The sequence below is a fragment of the Colius striatus genome, chromosome 1 (genome assembly GCF_028858725.1).
Source record: "Colius striatus isolate bColStr4 chromosome 1, bColStr4.1.hap1, whole genome shotgun sequence".
NCBI lineage: Eukaryota > Metazoa > Chordata > Aves > Coliiformes > Coliidae > Colius > Colius striatus.
The window spans coordinates 20,822,471-20,844,892 of record NC_084759.1 but is presented as its reverse complement, the minus strand read 5'-3'; the positions used below and the strand labels follow the sequence as shown (position 1 = coordinate 20,844,892).

Sequence of the window (22,422 nt, the reverse complement as noted above, 5' to 3'; positions counted from 1 at the left end):
CCGGTGGCGCCAGTGCCGCGGGCGCTGCGCCTGGGGGAAGGAGGTGCAAGAGCGTTCACAGATAGCCCGCTCGCAGCTGAGCGGAGGCAGGCAGGAGCAGGCTCGGCGACAACGCCAGGGAGCCGGGAGTCAGGCTGCCATCTCCCGCCAGCGGCGGAGCCCTCCCGGGGCTTTCCTCCTAACGAGGCCGTAGGGATCGGGCGGGCGGGCAGGCGGGGACAGGACTCAGGGCCGAGCCGGGCCAGGTGCCGCGCGGGGGTGGTGGCAGCTCCTCGCCGGCACCTCCTCCACCTCGGCCCCGCCCGCCCGCCCACCGCGGCCGCCGGCGGCGGTGGCACCGCGCGCAAGCTGCGATCAGGCGAGTGGAGGGGACACCCCGGCCCGGGGCTCTGCCGCGGCCCGCCCCGGCCCCGCTCCTATAGGCTGCGGCGCGCCCCGCGTCCGGCCCCGCGCCCCGGGCTGTTGCTGGAGTGGCCGAGCTCCGCTGTCACTTGGGCCGCGCCGCTGCCCGGGGCGGGGGGCGGAGGTGGGAGTACCGGGCCGGCGGAGACGCGCTCCGCCAAGTGTTGCCCGGAGTTTGCCTCTCGTCAGGCGGAGCAGGCGGGCGGGCTCAGCCGGCTGGGCTGAGAGCGCGGCGGCGGCAGAGGAGAGCGCGGCGCGGAGCCGAGCCGGTGGCGGTGAGTAACTTCCCTGCCCCGCCGCGGCGCCGGGCGGCTCAGCCTCCCCTCAGCCGGCGGCAGCGGCCGGAGGGCCGCCGGGCAGCGTGGCGGCCGAGCTCCCCTTCTCTCGGCCGCGGCGAGTATAGTGGCGCTGAGGGCTCCCCGTGGGGGCAGCGGGGCCGGGCCTGCAGCGGTCGCCAGGTTGGGCCGTCGTGCAGGGGCAACAAGTACGAGAGAGGGCCTGGGGCACGGGAGCCGAAGTGTGGGGCTTGAGTGTGCGCCCGTGAGCCCCGGCGGGAGCGGCGAAGCCTGGCTCTGCCCTCGCCCGAGAGGAGCGAGGGTTCCCCCGGCCTCCGCGGCAGAGCGGGAGCCGCTGCCCGCCAGCCAGTCCGCGATGGGTCTGTGAGCTCCGGAGCTGAGCGGGGGCAGCGCCCGGACCCACAGCGCAGCCCTGCGAAGCTCGGCTGGGGTGCTAGGGACCTGCTCCGAGGGCGCCGATGTTTCGGGTCCCTAAGGACACCTATACTCGTGTAGCTTTATTAAAGCTGCTGCCTGAAAAGGAGTCAAATTACTATGTGCGGGGGAGGCAGAAGAACAGCTGCAAGCAAACCCGTGCTGCAGGAGCTGGTTTCAGGTTATGTGTTTTACAGCTGCGCCAGAGGAACTCAGAGCTGTATATAAAATGTCTGTGTGTAGTTGGCAGCTATTTCAAAATGTTAACTTTAGTTCTCGGTGCTCTGACCTATGCTCTCAGTTTTTTGCCCCGATTGTTGTGTCTTGTCATTGCAAATGTGGTTAAAAAATTAAAACCTAGTGTCTTTTAAACTTTAACAAAGCATACTTCTAAAATATCATTGCTCTTGACAGAATATTAGTACCCAGTCACTCAGTTGAAAAAACAGTTACTGGAACTGTGATACCGACAAATCGGACAGTCCCTTGTGACTTTTTTTGCCGTCTTCCAAATGCATAGGGCTGATTGTTTACTTCTGTAGAAATCCACTATTAACTACTTCTGAGCTTCATTTAATTCCTTTTTTAATTACATGGCTTTTTATATTGTGGCTTTTTTTTGGTCTCTGTGCAAAGTAAAAAACATCTCTTAGGGATTAGCTGTGGGGTACATTTGATAGTATCTGGAAATAAATTTTGAATCATAAATACTTTTGAGCTTTCATTCAAAAGAGAAACTGTTCTGAGCTAGGCTCTCATTAAATAAACACTTTGAAGGACTGATTTTTTTTTTCCTTTTCATTCCTCTACCCAATTCCTTTTGGCTTCACGATGCTTTATTCTAAGCTGCAATCCAGCAGCAGATCAAGGAGGCTTAGGAAGAAACATCAGATGGTTTTGGTTAGTTTCCCTACCACTTGGAAAATAAACATGTTGATACCATATGCTGCCTGGCTTTATTAAAACAAATTTCTTCAAAATGGAAACAAGGTATATCAGTGTGCTTGCTGGGACCATAAGACTTAATAGGGTCCTTTATGACTTACTCTTTTTTTTTTTAAAGGATCAGCTCACTGAATGAGGAATCCACTTTCCTGAATACAATACAATGTAAAACAACTCCACATTCAGCAGACTGTAAAGAACATCATTGTGCCCAATTAGATTCTTTTTTTAATGGAAAGGTATCTAATTTTATGTTTTGAAGTGCCTGTATTATTACAATTCAAAAATCTTTGGATATTTCATTAAAAAACCCAAACCAGCATAATTTTACAGTTGCAGAATCATTATGGTCGGAAAAGATCTCTAAGATCGAGTCCAACCACTAATGTCACGCGGCCAGGCCCATCACTAAACTAAACCATGTGCCTCAACACCTCATCTATGCATCCTTTGAACAAGAGCTTTCAGTACTGAGTTCTAACTGTACTGACCCTTAACTCCGTCTAGTGATTTCAGAAAGAGAGAACCCAAAGCCTTGGACTCAGGTTTGAGATTTGCAAACACAATGTGATTCCCAAACACAGGACTTGAATCTTCTATTTAAAAATAACTCAATAAATAAAATTAAGCTGTGATTTAAGGACACACTTTGCAAGAGGAATTTAAGCTAGTGACTGGATGGAAAAGTATTGTTCTCTCGAGACAGTGGGATTGAAGAATTAGCTTATTAAAACCTGTCCTGTGTCACTACAAAAATCTTGGCTTTGACCTTGCAAGCTTTGGCATTTGTTTGGAGTCTGCTGTAGTGAAAGCACTGATGACCTTAATGAAACTTTATTTTTCCATAAAGCTTTATGTGTACTGAACAGCCTGTCAGTCTCAAGCTTGGTGTATATTTATGAGCCTTTATCACCAAGAAACAGCGTGTTTGTTAGCTACTAGTTAAAACTGTCTACTTAAAATACTTCAAAATAGCTTCCTCTCTTTCTGTGCTCTTCACATAGTTGAAAGCAACCATGAAGAAGTGATACCAGCAATATCAAAGTGAATACATAAAGATATGACATGTGCTAGATACCAAATTAATATCAATGATTGTTTCAGATTAGCAACATACTGCTTATTTTAAAAGCTGTTAGACATTAAGAGCTGTAACTAATAAGTAAACAGCATTCATTCAGTGTTAAAATATTCCCTGGTGTAAAAGGCACGAGAGCAAATTGTTGCCTGTTTGCTACAGCAGTGGCTTGTCTCTGATAACTTGGAAATTCTTATTGATCTGATTTGCAGAAGCAATTTTAGTGTGACACCATTGAATGGCTTGGTGCTTAATTACTTTATTAGGTCAGTGGAGATTGTTGTTTAGAAATTGCAGTGCCCTTCAAAATTGAAAATTCTTATAAGTATTAAATTATGTAATTGATGGATCATGATATATGTGGAGCAATAAAAATAATATTGTGATGTGTGCTTTTTTGGTTTTTTTGGCTCTGATTCTGTGGATATTTGTGCTTACATATGTTTAATTTTAAACACCCAAGTATTTCTTTTGGAATTAGCGGCCTGTTCTTAGGCTTAATGTTAAGCCTGCATGTAAATGTTTTCAGGGTCAGGATTTATGTTTACAAAGTTCATGGGATAAACCTGTCATGTGTTTTCATACTGACTGTTCTGTATTCTGCATGAGTAAATGTAGGTAGCTGACTTCTGCTTTGGAACTGGGGTCTAGATTATCTACTGATATGTACAGAGATGTTCCCAGCCCTGCCCCTGTGTTACAGTGCTGTACCTGAGCTGACTTCATCCTTGCAGTGTGCTTTCTGATACTACAGACATCTCCTTAATTTTTAAAGTATTTTTGGTGATAAAAATCTACATTCTCATAGATGCTTATTTCAATTGATGTTAGTGTTACAAGAAATTTGGGAGCTGGAAGAGGAAGACAGTCTCTTGCTGAGTGTCTCACACTGAGCTGTGCATCAGATGGTGAAAACAAAAGCTTAAGTATGCAGTTGTTTGATGTAAGAACAGGTAACTTGTGAACATGCAAGATTTTAAATTGTTTTGCATTTCTGGGATTTTTTTTCCACTCATTTAATGGGAACTGCTTTTTATTTTACATGGAAACTTGGGCTAATGTAAATATTTTCAACCTCTAGGGTTTTTTAAGTAAGCAAGTTGCAATGTCGCACTGGGGTTGTGGCATTTTGCTATGAATGTCTAGAATTTTCTTGCTGTCATCAGAGAAAAACAGACCAAATTGGGTAAGAAAGTAACTGTGAGTAATTTTTGCCCAGGCAAAGTTGGTTTACTTTGGGATAGATGTTGCATTTTGAATGTCTGTTTTTCCTTCATTCCACAGAGAGGAATCATAGAATCATGGTAGAATCCTGGAGTGGTTTGGGTTGTAAGGGACCTTAATGATCATCTAGTTCTAACCCCCCTCCATTGGGGAAGGACACCTTCTACTAGACCAGGTTGCTCAGAGCCCCATCTATCTGGCCCTGAACACTTCCAGGAATGGGGGTATCCACAGCCTCTCTGGCAACCTGTGCCAATGCCTCACCGCCTGCACAGTGAAGAATTTTTTTCTTACATATAATTTTAACCCTGCCCTCTTAAAGCCACTACCACTTGTCCTACATGCCCCTGTAATAGTGTCTCTCTAGCTTTCTTGCTCTTAAGGTCTTCCCGGAACCTTCTCTTCTCTAGGCTGAACAACTCTCTCAGCCTGTCTTCATAGGAGAGGGTCTCCAGCCCTCTGATGATCTTCAAGGCTCTCCTCTGGATTTGCTCTAAAAGGTCCATGTCCTCCTTAGGTTGGACATCCCAGAGCTGGATGTGGCACTGCAGATGGGGTCTCATGAGAGCAGAGTAGAGGGGGAGGATCACCTCCCTTGACCTGCTGGCTATGCTGCTTTTGATGCAGCCCAGGATGTGATTGGCTTTCTGGGCTGCAGGTGCGCATTTCTGGGTCAAATGGAGCTTCTCATCAACCAGCGTGCCAAAGTCTTTCTCCTCAAGGCTGCTCCAAATCCATTCTCTGCCCAGCCTGTCTCTGTTTTGGGCATTGTCCTGACCCATGTGCAGGACCTTGCATTTGGCCTTGTTGAAATTCATAAGGTTCACAGGGGCTCATCTCTCAAGCCTGTCCAGGTGCCTCTGGATGGCATCCCTTCCCTCCAGCATATCAACTGCACCAATCAGCTTGGTGGTGTTGGCAAACCTGCTGAGAGTGCCCTCTCTCCTACTGCCCGTGTCGCTGACAAAGATGTTAAACAGTGCTGATTCCAATACCAACCCCTGAGAAACACCCCTCAGCACTGCTCTCTGTTGACTGTGACTTGTCACAGAATCATAGAATCTTAAGGGTTGGAAAGGACCTTGAAAGATCATCTAGTACAACTCCCTTGCCAGAGTGGGACCACCTAGAGTAGGTCACACAGGAACTTGTCCAGGTGGGTTTTGAACGTGTCCAGAGAAGGAGATTCCACAACCCATCTGGGCAGCCTGTTCCAGTGCTCCCTCACCCTCCGTCAAAGCCATGTCACTTCAATTCAGAGACAAGGATATTATGTGAAACAGTGTCAAAGGCTTTGCAGAGTTCCAACTGAATGATGTCAGTTTTTCTTTCCTTATCTACCAGTGCTGTATTCCCATCGTAGGCCACCAAATTAGTCAGCCACAGTTTGCCCTTAGTGAAGCCATGTTCACTGATACCAATCACATACTTATTTTCCACATGCCTTAGCATAGTTTCCAGGAGGATCTCTTCCACAGTCTTGCTGGGTACTAGGGTGAGACTGGCCCGTAGTTACCTGTGTCTTCCTTTATTCCCTTTGTTAAAAATGGGGCTTGTGTTTCCCCTTTTTCAGTCTGTGGGAACTTTACTGGACTGCTTTGACTTCTCAAAATGCAATTTGATTAAGGAGCATATCCAATATATAAACTCAAGCAGTTTTAAAATGTAGTAAAGGTTAATAATAAGTAGTTCTAGATCGTGAACAAGGAGCTATGACTTATTTGTCTTTTTTTTTTCCCTAGCACTAGAGCACACCACAAAGTGGTGTGTGTTGAAGGAGAACCCGTATGTGCATGGGCAAAGGGAGTAACTCAGTTGCAGAAAGGCAAAGCGGGCTTTTGGATAATGTTGCCTGGATTTGTGTGGTGCTGTCAGATATTATTCATCATCGTGGGGAAAAATGAGCATCAAACTATCTACTTCTGCATTAGTACATTCGTTGCAGTGGGACTGATTTTTGAAGTGTCCTATAGTCTGCTCTCTGCATCAGCCCCCAAGATAGCCCTACCACTGTGTGTTCTCATGATCTTGTCAAAAGAGGTTGCACAGGCACAGTGGAAGGTGGCAGGATACATTCCCAGGGACTGGCTGGTTAGAAAACAAACGTGTATAAGCACAGTTTATTATTGGGTTCAAGTAAGTGTTCCTGTATATTGAAACTTTCATTGATTCTTGCAGTTGTACTCATCATGGAGTTGGTTCTTTTTTGCTTTATATGCAAGTTTTGCTTGAACCTGAGCTTTCCTCCACAGACAACCCACTCTTAATGCAGTGTCTTTTTGAAAATTTTGCCTCTGAAAAGCCAAGGAATACTAATGCTGGAGGATTTTAAAGTTTCACCTTCCCATGACTGGCTTTGTTCTTCAACTTGGTGCTAATTCTCATTTCTGAGTTCATACGTAAGCAAAGGAAAGCTGGTGCAGCCAAGGTTTTTGGCACAACAGAAGCAAATGGAAATTGAAGCAAACCTAACAGAGGTAAAATGTTGCTGACTGTGTACTGAAACCAGTTTGTGGAAAGCGATTTCCAGTGGTTACTATATTGCGCTCGGATAAGCTGTCATGTTCTGCCACAGGAATGTTGTATTTGCTTTCAAAGGACCAACCCATGGGGATTTTTTTCTGACACAGAGCAACATTTCAGAATCTAGGTGTGTCATGATTTTTCTGGCTATCAAGTTTTGGTTGATGTTCCTGAACAAAGTCTTCACTTAAAAAAGAAGCTTGGCTGGTATCAGAGAGCCTTCTTGATGCATTTTACTTTGTCATAACGTGCATGTGCTTTTTTCTGTGTACTAGTCCCCAGATGAAAAAAGCTGTATCAGCAACACACCCCAATGGCAGTAGAACAGAGCCTATCCTGGGTTCTTCTGCAGATAATAGTGATGTCATCTAAATCATTCCTCTAATTGACATCACTGCCTGCTACACTAGCAAAAATAAAGCACCACCAACAAGAAAACCCATAAGCCCCGTGATTCCCCTAAAATAAGAGCACATTTTAACTTCAACACTGTTGGTTCTTCCACAGCCTTCAGTAACAGTCTGTGCAGAACAGTGCGTTTGATGTCCTTCTCATGGCTGGGAAGCCTACATCTAGATCAAGGCACAGTCCAAGGAGAACACAGGAGATGGTAGTATCTGTATGTGCCTCATGGATAGTGCACTGAATATTTCCAATAGATTAAATATTTAAATACAGACCATATGAAGTTGCTTCTATACATTTGGACATTAAAGTTATAGAAAAAAAAATCAGCACCAGCTAATATCGCTTCATGCAGAGGAGGATGTTTTGGTTTTACTTCCTAGTTGATGTATTTATTTGCCAGTAGCCCATTCTTCCTTGTGTTCCTTCCGCTCTTTGAGATCTGTTCCCCTGCCTCATGTCATCATTTTCTCCTATGTATTTTTCTTCAGTTGTTTAAAATTTGTTTGTAACCAGACTGAAGTAACTGTAAGTAAAAGTTTGATTGATACATCACAAGACTATATAGATCTTAATGTGTTGTATAAACTTTCTGGTTATGATCTGAGTTTGTAATAAACCCTGTTCTGATGATGGGGTTTACTCTCAGTACAGTGTGTGTGCACCATAGCTACCATCCAAACCCTGGCACTCCTTGGGACTCCTCCAATTCTTAATTAAGTGACTTGGTTTTTATACTTCTATAAAAAGGCTTTTTCAGTCAAGCTTCTTCTGGGGCAGGTTGATGAGGATTTTCTTCTGTCCGGCCTCCTCTTTTTTCTGTCTTTGTCTTGTCTGCTCTAGAGGGTTTTCCTCAGCTGTTGATTGTTACTGACAGAAGCTAATGAAGGCTCACCCAGTGAATTAGTCAAACAGTTCCACGTCTCTGGTAGATCTTGCATTTATGTTAATGAAAAATTAGCACAAGTCAGTTCCTGGACCATTTTTACAAGTAGTCCATTACTAAGCTGTCATTGCTGCTTCTAATGAAGATTAAAACTTTGAACATCACAGGGTTTCATGCCTTCTGCTAAACCAGCGTAAAATGCTATTCATGCAGTATTGAATGCCTTCAGAATTTAAGTTCATTTCTTAACTACCTTTAGCATTTAAAAGGAATTAAAGTTAATCTCATCCTGGTTATATCAGGCTAAAAATACAGACATGTTTGTGTACTTGTGGATCTTTCTTGCATTTTGTCTGAATGTCTTAGAAGGTGATATGTAAGTTAGATCTTTACATACACGTTACAAAGCTTCATAAGAATTCAGTGACAACCAGCAAATGTGTTTATTTTTTGGATCACCAGTAAAAAAAGCCACCTTTCAACTTCATCTGGCAAAATAATGAGTCTTCATTCCTCTTATCTGGGGGATGGCTCAGCATGTCAGTTCAGTGCTGGTACTTTCATGTTCTGTAGCTTCTGATATGTGTCTGTATAGCTGGAAGTGACACAAGCTGAATTAGGTTTCACTGCATGTACAGCAGCAAATATACCTGTCATGGTGTATTTATACAGCATGGGCATGATCCTGCATAAATAATAGTTGCAGTTTTAGTTGTGGTGAGGGATTTTTTTTTTTTTACTTTGAAATCCATTTTGACTGATAGCTGCTGCCTTATCTATTGACTGTGACTCTTCTGCTTTCTACAGGGAAAATAACTTTCCCATGAAGCAAAAGTGAAGGTGATTCAGTGGTAGTAAAAAGGAAAATCGGCAACACAGCTTGTCTGTGCACTTGACCTGAGCTGTCTTGCCATGTAAGCAGAAAAACAGAATCTATGAGAAAATTAACACTAAAGTGAGCGGTAATGTAGAATTTTGGGTTACTGGAGTGTGAAATGAAACTGTTACAGTTCTTTCTTCAGCAGTAAGAGATGTGTTCCATCATCTAGAGAAATGCTGTAGAAGTGGAGTGTCTTTCCATAGTCATATTTTGAAAAGTATTAAAAGCTGTGAAGCCAGGAAATGTTCATAATTGTCATGCTGTTATGAAGTGGAAGGTATTTGATTAAGAACTTTGGGGTACAGCTTTACCTGTTACCCCTACAAATGATCAGAACCATACAGATTTCACAACAGATATTGTTCGTCTTTAAGTAAGTCTCATGGTTAGTAAAGGCAACTTGTTTCACACAGTATTGTTAACATTGTGCTGTGACTTTTTGTGGGGTTTTTTTTGCCTCAGAAGGGTCAAAGAGGAAAAATGTCTAGTTTAGCTCTGATACTGACTTTGAGGATAAAGAAGTTGATTTGTGCTGAAGTGTTAATACAGGTGAGGTGGTGTATTCCGGAAAACCTGCTGAGCAAGATTAAGCTGAAATGCAGGAGAGAAGGGACTTCACTACAGTGCACTCGCACATTAGGAGCAGTTGCCGTTCCATATATGCTGTACTTCAGATGATGACATGCTGAGTGCTATTTAACCATCCCTACAGCTTGACTGTACAATTGAATCTGCTGTGGTGACTCCCTTGGGGTCCTTTGTGGGCATGAGAGTCCTTCTGCCTGCTTCTGCTCGCATGGAAGTCACTTCCCCACAGCTATGATGATGCGGTTATAACAAAGCATCCTTACGAGATTTGTTTGCTAGGGCTCAGTTGCTGCTGGTACAAATCTGGTTAGTACTGAGTTTTTTTTACATATGTGTATACATAAAAATTAATTTCTATCTGTAAAAATATACAACAGTATAAAAAGGAAAAAATCAAATCCTATATTTAATCTTTTCTTTCAAAATCTTTTTTGCTCTCCTTTCTTTCTTTTCAGATCTTAGTAATCCTCAAAAATTTAGCTCTAACGTGAGTCGTTGTTTTATGGAAGAATGAAGTTGAAATGCAGTAGGTAAAGGTGTTATAGAAATCTGATCCAACATGTTTTTACCAACTTAATTATTCAGTTCTGTAGTATTTGTTTTTACCATTTAGCTGTGAAGTAACTTTATTCTTCTGGTGCTGTCAGTAGTTATAGTGCTGAGGCACTTCAATAATGTGTTGTTTAAACAGAAGATCTCTATAAATATTATTGATTATCAGTGTTGAGTATAGAAAACGTCGTGCTCGTTTATGGATTTTATTGGGGGGATGTTTGAATAAATCACTACAACAAAAGTTTGGAAAAACAGTAAATGAGTGATGGAAAATTAATATCATTTGTAAGATAGAAGGAATTATTTTCTTGATTTTGCAGCTGATGAGTAGGTGCATGTACAAAGACAGACATCAGACTGGTTTTACTGGAATAGTATAATGTATTTTTTTTCTAGTCTAGAGGTTAAGTTCTGTCGTTATTTAATAATACACTTATTCGTTTTTCTGACTTGAAATAAAGTGGAAGCAATCAAAAAAAGTGGAATAACCAATAATGTAATGAGATATTGAAACGGTATTTAAATATTTATTTATGAAATTCAATTTAAATAGATTGATAAAACTCTTTGTTAGAAAAATTGCTCTGCCTTAACATGAAACGAAGAGGATTAGGATTTAATAAAGTGAATTACTGTTTTCTGTTTGAGGGGGAAAAATATTTTCCCCCAAGGTTTTACTTTTAAAACCACCATCTTTCTTCCCAGATGTTCTCAAACATATTCTGCATTGTTTTAAAACAACTCTAATCTTTAATACAATTATCTGTAAAATTCCTTTGTTTACCAAGGGTTTTTTTCACATTATCAAATCATTTTTTATACAAATCCTCCTTTTTGTGTTGCATGCTGTTAGTCTCCATTGCATGCCCAAGGCAGTGCCCCAAATGAAGCCAACTGACATCAATTATTGATGATTATTCTCTGCACGCTGGGAAAGCGAAATCGAGTCATGGATCTCAATTCGTGGTTTGTTTTAAACATGGAGTAATGAGAGCAGGAGCAGGGAGACACGGAAACATGTGCACTGATTTGCAGCATAAGCACAGACAGATTATTTAAGAGTATATGGGACTGAGAAGAGGAAATGGTTGGAGCAGAAGTTGTAATGTGCTTTTAAAAAACTTGATCAATACATTTTCATGATATCTGTATACCAAAATGAGAAGAACTATTTTTTCTCATCGTGGTGGTCATACTTTATTACACTGGGGCATGGGATAGCACTTAACAGGAGGGAAAAGCCCATCTGTCCCAGTTGTCCATCCCACCTAAGTGTGGCCTGATCTGATTTGCTCTGATTCCATCAGACTTCAAAAGCTAAAATTACACACTATATTTCTCATGTACCAAAAACTTTCTTTCAGTGGGGTTTTTAAAGTGTGAAAACAAGCAACCCAACAGTGGAAATGTGTTTATACATCTGTCATGCTACTCCCTTTTGTGTCTGTCCTTTGCATGTGACTGAGACACTGAAGAAAAAAAGCTTCTGAGCAGAAACTGGCATCTGGGTTACAACACAGGTTCAGGAGAAGTGGGGAAAACTGAAAGATAATAGTTAAACAAAAAAGTGGCATTTCTTAGTTTTGTAAATTAGCTTGCAGCCTGAATCATCACGTTTTAATATTGCTACATGCAATTTTTGACGTTGTCTTTTTAAGTGACTGCAACAGTTACAACTATATTGTTAGTAAAATTCTTATTGCTTATGAGTGTTAGGAGGAACTGACAGTACTGCCTGAGCTAAAAGACAGCTTAGAGATGTCAGAAAACTTTATTATCATATAGAGGAAAATTAGTCTGCTTGTTGTTTTGTTTTGTTTTTATTGGAGGACAACATAGTGAGGATTTGAGCCCAGCCAGGTTTCCCCCACTGCAAGTTCTTTCCAATGCTGGCAGCCTCTTATGGGTCTGGCTGCTTGGGTTTCCTTGCAAAGCCTTCACTCTTGGTTATTGTGTTCATAAGCTGTCTTGAAGCTTTCTGAAGAACAGACAAAAAAATGGAAAAAATAAATGTCTTCAAAATCCAATGTGGAATTTCTTGGAACAGAGCAAGCTGTGTAGGCACATGGGGACTTTTCATTTTTGAAGTTGTCAGAATATGTTGTAGGGAGAAAGATCAAATGTGAATAGAGGAACCTGATGTTTCCCCATCAGGACTACCCCTTGATCCAGGACTACCCCATGGTCCCATCAGGGCTATCACTTGACTGTCTCATTCAAATGTCAAATTTAGTAGGGCAAAATAAGAAGTAAGCAAAAGAGGATACATCTTCAAAGGACGAATCAGTGTGACGAGAGCTTCCCTTGCTGGCAAAAGCCTGAGTAAGCAGGTGGGGCTGGCAGCATGCCCTGAAGGTTAATGTAGTCGGTCATCAAGCTGGAGGGGGAAGCAAAGCCCTCCCTTCTACCCAGCTTCTCAGTTAAGATGTTCTGAGAAGGCTTCTGGCTGGTGCCTCTCACTTCACCTTAGGTGCTGGGGGAAAGAAACAGTAGCTAGGATGAAGACTATGCAAGCAAAAAAACCCCAATAAATTATTGGAGACATGTAGAACCACATTGGTTTCTTGGTGAGCTCCAAGCAGCATCAGGGCTAGTGTGTCATTTCTTCTGCAGCTGCAGGGCTCTGAGGCTGCCATCCACACTCCCAACCACCCAAGCTGCCCACTGCGCTAGCTGAGGTTTTATGGTGCCTCTGAGGCTATTCCTGGCTGTCAAATCTATATTGGAGAAATACTGCCAAATTTCTTTTAGCACTAATGCAGGAGAGGTCTAGCTGAGCACAGAGACAGTGATATTGTTAATTTTCCAGGCTGCTGCTGTCTTACTCGTGGCTGTCCCTAGACATCCTTACCATTTTATGTTTCCTCTCTAATGGCATGAGCCAGGATGTCATAATATCCAAAATCAAATGTACCAGAAAATATAATAAATTAGAGTCAGGCTAGCAGAGTAATTGAAGAATAAACTGAATTTTAAACAACACGAGATTGCATTATGAACTGATTGCTATGCACAAAATGCATCAGAGGAGTGCGACTTCATGTAGATTTACTATTGATGGCAGCATTTCCTAGATTGCGACTGGTAATAAAGAAATGAAAATGGTGTAAACTTTTGAGTTAGTACCACAACATAATATTGCAGCAAAGGAGAAGCACCATTCTAGATACACAGCAAAGTAATTCTGGAAGAAAAATTTTCTCAGTGCTTCACTTGTTTATTTATTTGAGGGATTGCCGTGTATGTAGCCATTCCAGAGTTTATAAAAGCCACAAAGTAAAGAAAGGCTTTGATGTGGAACAAGCTTCTATAAGAAATTACTTAGGAAATGTAGAAGTAGAGTGGATTCCTCTCAATTCAGGAAAGTGAATTTAAGAACATTTGGTGTCATTAAGGAATTGTAAGATTTTTTGCCAGGTCTTGTGCAGAAGTGTTGGTGTTGAAGTAGTCAAGCAGCTGATAGGCAGACAAACCTGAAAAGCAGTTGACCATAATTTGTTTTCTATTCGTCTTAATTTTGAGAATGCAAAGGAAATTTTGTAAGGATGAAATTTTTGGCAGCAATAATTCAAGCTCAATTTCAACATCTTCATCAACGACCTGGATGAGGGGACAGAGTGTACCCTCAGCAAGTTCACTGATGACACCAAGCTGGGAGGACTGGCTGATTCCCCAGAAGGCCGTGCTGCCATTCAGCGGGATCTCGACTGGCTTGAGAGTTGGGCAGAGAGGAACCTCATGAGGTTCAACAAGGACAAGTGCAGAGTCCTTCATCTGGGAAGGAACAACCCCATGCACCAGTACAGGCTGGGGGTCGAACTGCTGGAGAGCAGCTATGCAGAGAGAGACCTGGGAGTGCTGGTTGATAATAAACTAACCATGAGCCAGCAATGTGCCCTCGTGGCCAAGAAGGCCATGGCATCCTGGGATGCATCAAGAAGAATGTGGCCAGCAGGTCAAGGGAGGTTCTTCTCCCCCTCTACTCTGCCCTGGTGAGGCCTCATGTGGAGTCCTGTGTCCAGTTCTGGGCTCCTCAGCTGAAGAGGGACAGGGAAGTGCTGGAGAGAGTCCAGCGCAGGGCCACCAGGATGATCAAGGGTATAGAACATCTTTCATATGAGGAAAGGCTGCGGGAACTGGGGCTGTTTAGTCTGGAGAAGAGGAGATTGAGGGGAGATCTTATTAACATTTATAAATATCTAAAGGGTGGGTGTCAGGAGGTTGGGACATCCCTCTTTTCTGTAGTAGATAGTAACAGGACAAGGGGTAATGGGATGAAGCTGGAACACAAAAAGTTCCACTTAAACATAAGAAAAAACTATTTCACCATGAGAGTGGCGGAGGAGTGGAACAGGCTGCCCAGGGGGTTGTGCAGTCTCCTTCCTTGGAGGTCTTCCAAGACCTGCTTGGACATGTTTCTATGCGACCTGGTCTAGGTGACCCTGCTTCTGCAGAGGGGTTGGACTAGATGATCTCTAAAGGTCCCTTCCAACTCCTATGATTCTAAAGCAAGTCTGTGACTTCCAAATACTAGTGCATGGAAGGGCTGTTCATAGAATCATAGAATTATAGGGGTTGGAAGGGGACCTGTAGAGATCATCTAGTCCAACCCCCCTGCAGAAACAGGTCAGTCTAGATCAGGTCACACAGGAACGTGTCCAGGTGGGTCTTGTAGACCTCCAACGAAGGAGACTCCACACCCTCCCTGGGCAGCCCGTTCAAGTGGTAGAAATAAAGCATAAGCTTTCAGAACATAAGCCTCCTTTGGTGGCAAGGAGGACAAGAAGGCAGAAAACAATATTACTGCACTGAAAGAATCTGATTTGGTCATTAGAAGAAGTATGATTTAAGTGAATACTTTAAAGCTTTAAGTTTTATTTAAAGATGAAATGATATTGTTGATTTTAATTACTCTTGTGAAATTTAAATAAGGTTCTTTACCAAGAATGATAATGAAGTACATTTGTTTTTTAAACTAATTTTATAAAGTATGAAAAAGGTAGCTCTTGTGAGTTAAATACTTGAATATATACAGTAAGCTTTAGCATTATTGCACTGATTCAAAGTGCTGTTAAATCCCTTGGTTTCAGTTCCTGTGCCATGATCTAATGGTAGCAGAAATTAGTCTTGAAGATGCAATTAATGAACTACTTACATCCCCTGTGTAATATTTAAAATTAATTCTTTTTTTCTGTATGTATTTCAATCACTTAATAACTTATCTCCTTCCATCCATCCCATGTCTCCATACAGAAGTGAGCTCGGGGATCACTGAGGGGAAGGATATTTGGCTGCTGCCTGTCCCTCCAGGCTGCCTGGGGAGATAGTAAGGGCCAGTTTCATAAACAAGCCACAGAGCACCACAGCTCTGTCTCTTCAAACTCATGTAGCAGAAAACTCGGGAGAATGATGTTATAAATGAAAAAATAATCTGCCTATTAATAGCGGAAAATAGGCAGCATTTAACTCATTTAAAGAGAGACAAATTGAGCGGTACAGGAATTCCTATAGGCAGGTTTTCTTCAAGATCTGATACTTCTGGTCTTTTCAATGGCAACTTCTGACATTTTGTGAAAAAGTCAGAGCTGAACTTTCCCTGAAGTGAAAAAACTCAAAGTTCTTCTGTGCTGCTGAGGACTCATCTTCTTTTCCTCTGCCCCACATCACTTTTGGTGAGTTACACAAACATCATTTATCTTTGAGAGCTTTCCCCAGCAGGATGTGACACTTATAACAAATATTTGAACGATTAAGCTTTTCTCTAGCTGTGGTCAGTCTCTTTTCTAATGCATATTACGTAGTTAACCTACCATGTGGATGTGCACAAACTGCAGGTATGACCACTCCAAACCTTGAGTGCAGTTGTTAGGGCGGGATATGATGGAGTTCTTTCAAAGAGTCATGGAGCATGATTTTCTTTCAGAATATATTAGTGGCATGGAAGAAGGTGAGCATTTCTGCTAAAGTTTATTGCAGTAGTAAATGTTAGAAACAAGTGAGCAATATTGAGCAGTTCAGACCATTTTGGAAGCTGCAGGCAGTTGAATGATATACTACAATTAAAACAATGTATTTTCTGTAACATTTAGAAGCAGAAAATCTAAACCATTTTCACTGGACAAATGTATCCTGGAAACATGCAGCAGTTATTATGATTAACTGTTGGAAAACAGCTCTATGTCCAGCCTCATGATAAGATGCCTAAGAGTCCTTTGAGGAAGGATACATAAAAGGAGTATTAACAAAGAACCCAGAGGTGCTGTTGCTGTGGGGTACCTGGAACCTCCTGATTTCTGATGTGAATGCTCTTAAAGAGTTAACAATGATAGCTGGAACCTCCTGATTTCTGATGTGAATGCTCTTAAAGAGTTAACAATGATAGCTGGAAAGGCTTTAGAAAAAAAAAGTTTGAAAAATTATTAGGGACTGCTTTATGGTATTTATTCTAGAACCATTCTTTCCTCATCTAATTGGTAAACAAACCATAATGCATAAAAGTAATGGGAGGTTTCATCATTTTAAAGAGGTGTTTACGTATCTGGTGGCATTGCAGCCAGGCAGCTAATACAGCTAGGTAGGCCTGATAATGGTTAGCTACAGACTGAGTAAATATCATAAACGCTTAAGGATAGAAAACCCTCAGAAACAGTAAACATGACTCACTAATACCAGTAAGTAAAGATTTCACTGTTGGATAGAAACCTGCAGAAATGCGTGGTTAGTGTGTACATGCAAACTAATCGCTTCAGCTGGGTACATCATACAGCGGTGCCTTTGGGAGCAGTGCTTAAGGTACAATTTCTATTAAGGAATGCTTTTCCAGTAGTAGGTGGGCAGGGAGCCAGCGCTGTGAGAAGTCATTGCTGTCATCCCAGGGCTGCTGATAGGGAAGAAAGGTGGGACCAGAGATCCCGAGACCAGTGTACAAGGCAGCCACATCCATCCTCACTTGCCACTGCTGCTGCGGCATTGGACTGATGAGGTTTGGTTTACAGTACGTGGTTGAGTCTTGTAAGAGCAGTCTCTTAGTCTGGCAATCACCTTTCCAGTGGAGACTGCTATGCTTGAAGAATCTCTTCAGTCTATTATTTTAAATTATGTATGTCCCAAAGCAGGTATAAATGAATGCTTCTAGTATTTCCATTAGACAGGGAGATGGACAGCTCATAAATTCAGCCATTGCTCTGTTTCATGTTCAGTCAAATAGACTTCAATGGTTGTAATGTAGCAGCACAAATGCATTTTGAGTTTTGTGAATGCAGTAAGGAATATTAATTCAGTACAGCTTTATCCCTGAAAAGTCCAAGGAAAAAAGTGAGGAAGGGCCTTTCACATATTTTGTTACATTGTTTTCCTACCTTGGTAAAAGCTGCTTCTCTTCAGCTTTGGTAGATGAAAGGAAGCTTTTCCCACATCAAGAAAAAGGGTGAGAAATTGCAAAATCAGTTTACAGGATTGTCAACAGAAATATTTCATGGGGCTTACAAGGAATCCCTTTGTATGAAAGTAGGAGAACTACAGATAAAAACCAAGTTCCTACATGAGGCATAGTGTGCTTGCAGTGCCATACCAATGAAATTGTTATTTTTCTTCCAGCTTTTCTGCAGTTTTGAAGAGGGCATGAAAAAGCCCACCAAAAGAGTTTATGAAGGTTAAGACCTTTATGATGTCAGTGACTTTGAGGTTCTTAGGTAAAGGCATTAAATAAGTGGACTATACAGTGACTATATCATGGACAGTACGCCATTCTATCACACCTTACAAAGTTAAAAATGTCATGGGTTCAAAATATGTGTCATCATATTTATGCACACCACAGAACAGCACAATTGCTCAGCTAAATAAACAGGACGTTTTCAATTATAAGGTGCCATTACCTTTGTGTGTTCTTGTCATTTATGAAATCAGCAGGTGGTTAATTAAATTGCTCCTTTGGACTCTTCAGAAGACTGTGTATTAATTATATTTTAGTGATGGTGTGCACATTTCTCAGCTTTTTAAATGAGGGTAAAAGTTGTTTACCTCCTCCTTCAGAAATACTTTTTTTCCTTCTTGAGAATAGTGTAATGTGAGGTTTTGTGGTGGGTTTGCTTTCTTTCCAATAAAATCTCATTATTCAGCTGCTTACTGCAATCAGGTGACATGCTTAGTTGAGGTAAAATCTTAAAAATAGTAATTTTCCTGTTGCAAAGTACTGCTAAAACTGCGGAGTCTCTGCATTAAACACAGTGTTGATGGAGTGAATAGTTTCATCACTCAGGAGGAAAACAACTTCCCTCAGCTGATCTTGGCTGTCCTCCCCTGCCTTCATTGGTAGTGAGAGCAATGCTGGTATTTGGGGTTTTGGAGGGAGCATGACTGCAGCAGGGTTAGGGCTCTGCTTTTTCCCCTCTCCTTTGCTGTGTGGTGTTTCACTGTGCCATTTCACAGTATAGCTAAGATCCCGATGTTGAAATGCTTAGTATCTTAGTAAATGCAATTTCCAGCCATATCTTTCTTTTAATTTTGATTAATGACACTCGGGTGCTAAAGAAAGCCCATGTAAGTGTAGCACCGGTGTATTGTCAGAGCGACACTGTAGCCAGGATTATTTTATATTGGTTCTCCACATGAAATGCAAATGCTCAAACCCAAGGAAAATGCCCCTGGCCTTACATAAGTGCCATTGACATCATCATTTTAGTGCTGTTGGAAATATCCCTAGCAGAGGTCAAAAGTTTCCACAGTGCTCTCTAAGTCTTTGAAATACCATTGCAGGTTTTATGTCGTGGGAAGGAGCAGAATAGGCCTCGCTTTTGTTGGACGATTTATTTAACTGGTCTGGTGGCCTCACCAGGGGTGATGTCTTGTCCAGGCTGTGCAACTCTCCTGTGAACCAGAAGAACATTAGTCCTCTTCATTACACTGTTCATTCAAGCACATTTGTTTAGGAACATACCAAGCCATGAACAGTCAAGAAAACAGTTTTGATACTTTTTCAGATGAGTAACTTACTTTGCAGTCATGTTTTCTCAAGTGGAGAGAGATATAAAGACCCTGGAGTCTTCTGAAGTATCCAATGAAACCTCAAACTGTACCCTTCACCACTGGAACATACTTTCATACTGCTGATTGATTTTGTTGTTTGCAGGTTTAGGGTTTTTTTTGGTCTGCTTCATGGAACTAAGTAAGCAAATGGAGAGGGGAATGTCTTGATGAATATGGTGGTTATTGCAATTAGCTGTCTGTATACTCTTCTGCAGATCATATGTATTATGTCCAAGATAATGGAGAAATAATACTCAAGTATTCAAATTGAAAGTGAAGTTATTGAAGTCCAATATACAGGACTTTATAAAAGCAGCCATGAAAGATACTGATTTATAGTTTCTGAGTCTGCAAACAGACAGTGTAGTATTTAGAAGGCCAGGAACCTGTTAATTTGAAAGGAAAGATTCTTTTTTCCTTCTTCTGTTTTTTAATTGACAAAGCAGAGCAATTTCAGGATCTAAAACTGACTTTCTGCACTGAATACTCCTTTAGTATCAAGATACCGAATTATAAAACTGCATTAAGTTGAGACATTTTCAGAAAGTATATGCAGTTCTGAGAACAGTTTAAACATTCCAAGTTTCTTTTTTAAAGAACAGTTTTCTTAAATAGAGGAGAGGAAGAAAGAAAAATGCCATTATATAATCCAATTTGCTGTTCTGCTTGCAAATATTGTGTTGATTTACATAATATTCATAGCACACAGTACATGGAGAACAGGACAGAGACTTGAAATGTCCTGTTTGTGTTGTAAAGCCACTATATAGGTGGAGTTATTTTAAGTATTTCTCTGTGTGATACCCACACATGCTCACCAGGTGTGCTTAGAAAACTGATGTGCTAGATATAGTAGCACTGTTTCATTATGCGTTAACAAAAAAACGCTGGCAACATTTTAGCCTTGCAGTTAATTTTAATGTTAGGTTTAGGATTTGGAAAGGACAGAGTGTAAGAGAACGCCTGCGGATCTTTCACGCTGGCTTTGGCTCCAGTTAGTATTTACTGAGTCACAGCTATTAGGGCTTCACTTGTATTCATGCGAGATTAGGTGATGAGATGAATTTACTGCTTTAAGTAAATCAAACCCTGAGAGCTGCTTTGTGGTTATAGGAAGGGCTGGTCCTGTTTTAATTACCCACTGGTGAATTAATTTGTGTATGCTGGCATGCTGACAAGCTTTTTCCTTGAAGTTCCCTCTTGTCATGTGATATCCCCTCCTCTGAGAGCACAACAGTATATTCTTCTTTTCCTTTATGTTGGGCAGGTGTGCTGTGCTCCCTCCTCGCCTCTGCTGGGATGGAAGGGTAAGAAATACAGACTAAAAAGGTGATAAAGGGAAGGGGCTGTCATGCTCTGTGTTGTCGGTTTTGTAACAGATTCTTGGTGCCAGCTGCCGAGGCATCGTACCTGGGTGTTTCCGGGGCTCTGCTCGGCATTTGAAAGATGCTGTTCTTCAGAGTCTGGGCACCGAGTGCTTAATTGCAGGTTAGACCCTGTGACACGAATTATTAACGAGAAATGAAGGGAGTGCTTTCAATGTGGGTTGTCTCAAATGCATAGGCTATTCAAACCCAAAGTGTAAAGTGAGTCTCTTGAATTAGCTGCTTTGTGATTTGTGTTTAATTTTTTTTTCATTTCTCTTTCTGTGTTTTTTTTTCCCTTAAGATGTTGTATTTAACAGGTTGATGTTTTGCAAAATGTTGTGATTAGGAATCTAAATTTCACTTGCATGTAAACAAAGGCTCTTTCTCATAATTTGCATATATGTATATGTATTTTTAAATATGAAAAGGTTTTAGCTTTGCTTAGTTGTAAAATCCAAGTTTAAAAACACATTTCACGGATTACGTGAGATATATGACATCTTTGTAGTCAGAAGGTGGGGAAGAAGGAGAAGTGAAATAACATGAAACATTTATGCTGATATGAGCAGAGGTCAGTGTACATTCTGCCTGTAATTAAACCAACGTCCTCCTTTCTCATGACTATTTGTATTATTTATAAATGCGTGAGATGTGTATCGAGAGGGTGTCTGGGAAATAAGCTCTTAAATGTGAAAGCTCTTTGGTCTCCTAGGATACGTATGTAGTAATAGTTGTACAGTTATCCACAAGGTTTTCCAATAGACATCCTACAAACCCGGGTAACTCCCTGGTATTTCCAGGTAGCCTTTATAACTACCTTGCAAACAAGGCTTCTCATTTCATTGGGCATTGTGCAGTGTCTGCAGACTGGTTAAGACTTGTTTAAAAACAAAAAGAGATGGCTGAAAACTAAAACGAGAAAGAAAAGATCATTCATTAATTTGTTCTTTTTACTAAATCCATTTGTTTTCATGACTTTTTGGTATAAAAATAAAAGTTAAGAGCTCTAGGGTGTAGGTATTTTGAAATCACCGTAGTTCGTGTTTTCAAGTGGAAATGTTTGTCCCAGAAGAGTGATTCCTGTTTCACTGTGTTGCCAGCATTTGTGGAGGGGAAGGAGAGAGAGAAAAAAAAATGGGAGAGCAAGTGAGGTGTCAGGTCTGGCTGTTAGGAAGCTTTCTTAATTGAAAAATTTAAAATTGTTGGTGAGGTTCAGCAGTTTTGTCTGTGTTCTTTCCTTACCCTAAGCATGCTGTGCACCATGTTACGATAATTATTTTGGACAAGGTTTGATAGCTAGTTCATCGCATGCCTTGACCCCCAGTTTGCAGCTAAATAGGAATCTCTGAGCCAAAACATCTCTAGGTTATGTTTGCAAGTCTGAAAGGAGTCAGGAGGGCAGTGGGGAATGTAAGTCTCCAGCCAGCTGGAGCCACGACAGATGAACATCGTTTGGGTGCAAGTACAGCATCTAAAACAAAAAATACATCTTCTGTTGTATGGGAAAGGTATAGTGATTTATTTTCCTTCATTTAGTGGAAAAAACATTTAGTAGTAGAAATTTGCCGAGGCTAAAGCAACACAACGTTCTTTAACAACAAAGTGAGTATCAGTTCAGAATTTAACCTTGAAACTTCATGTCCAGTTAAACCGGTCTGTATGGACAAGCAGTAAATCCAAGTTCATATGTTTCCAAGTCTGAAGTTTATAAAGGGAAATGTATGCAAATTACTCCTTTTAGCCAAAATATACTGTATTATTGCAGTAGCTTTCTAGTGTAACTTCTTGATTCTGTGAAAGGTTTTACCTTTTCCATCTTATAGTTGTTCAGC

At 41.4% G+C, this 22,422-nt stretch overlaps 1 protein-coding gene across 1 annotated transcript in view; it reads left to right on the top strand.

Annotated features, from left to right (window-relative positions):
* The first annotated feature begins 293 nt into the window (after positions 1-293).
* Positions 294-22,422, top strand: part of LNX2 (ligand of numb-protein X 2) — a 62,108-nt gene continuing 39,979 nt past the window's right edge. Inside the window, exon 1 of the mRNA XM_061993155.1 lies at positions 294-677. The gene's annotated coding sequence lies outside the window, so the exon portion shown is untranslated. The remainder of the gene's footprint in view (positions 678-22,422) is intronic.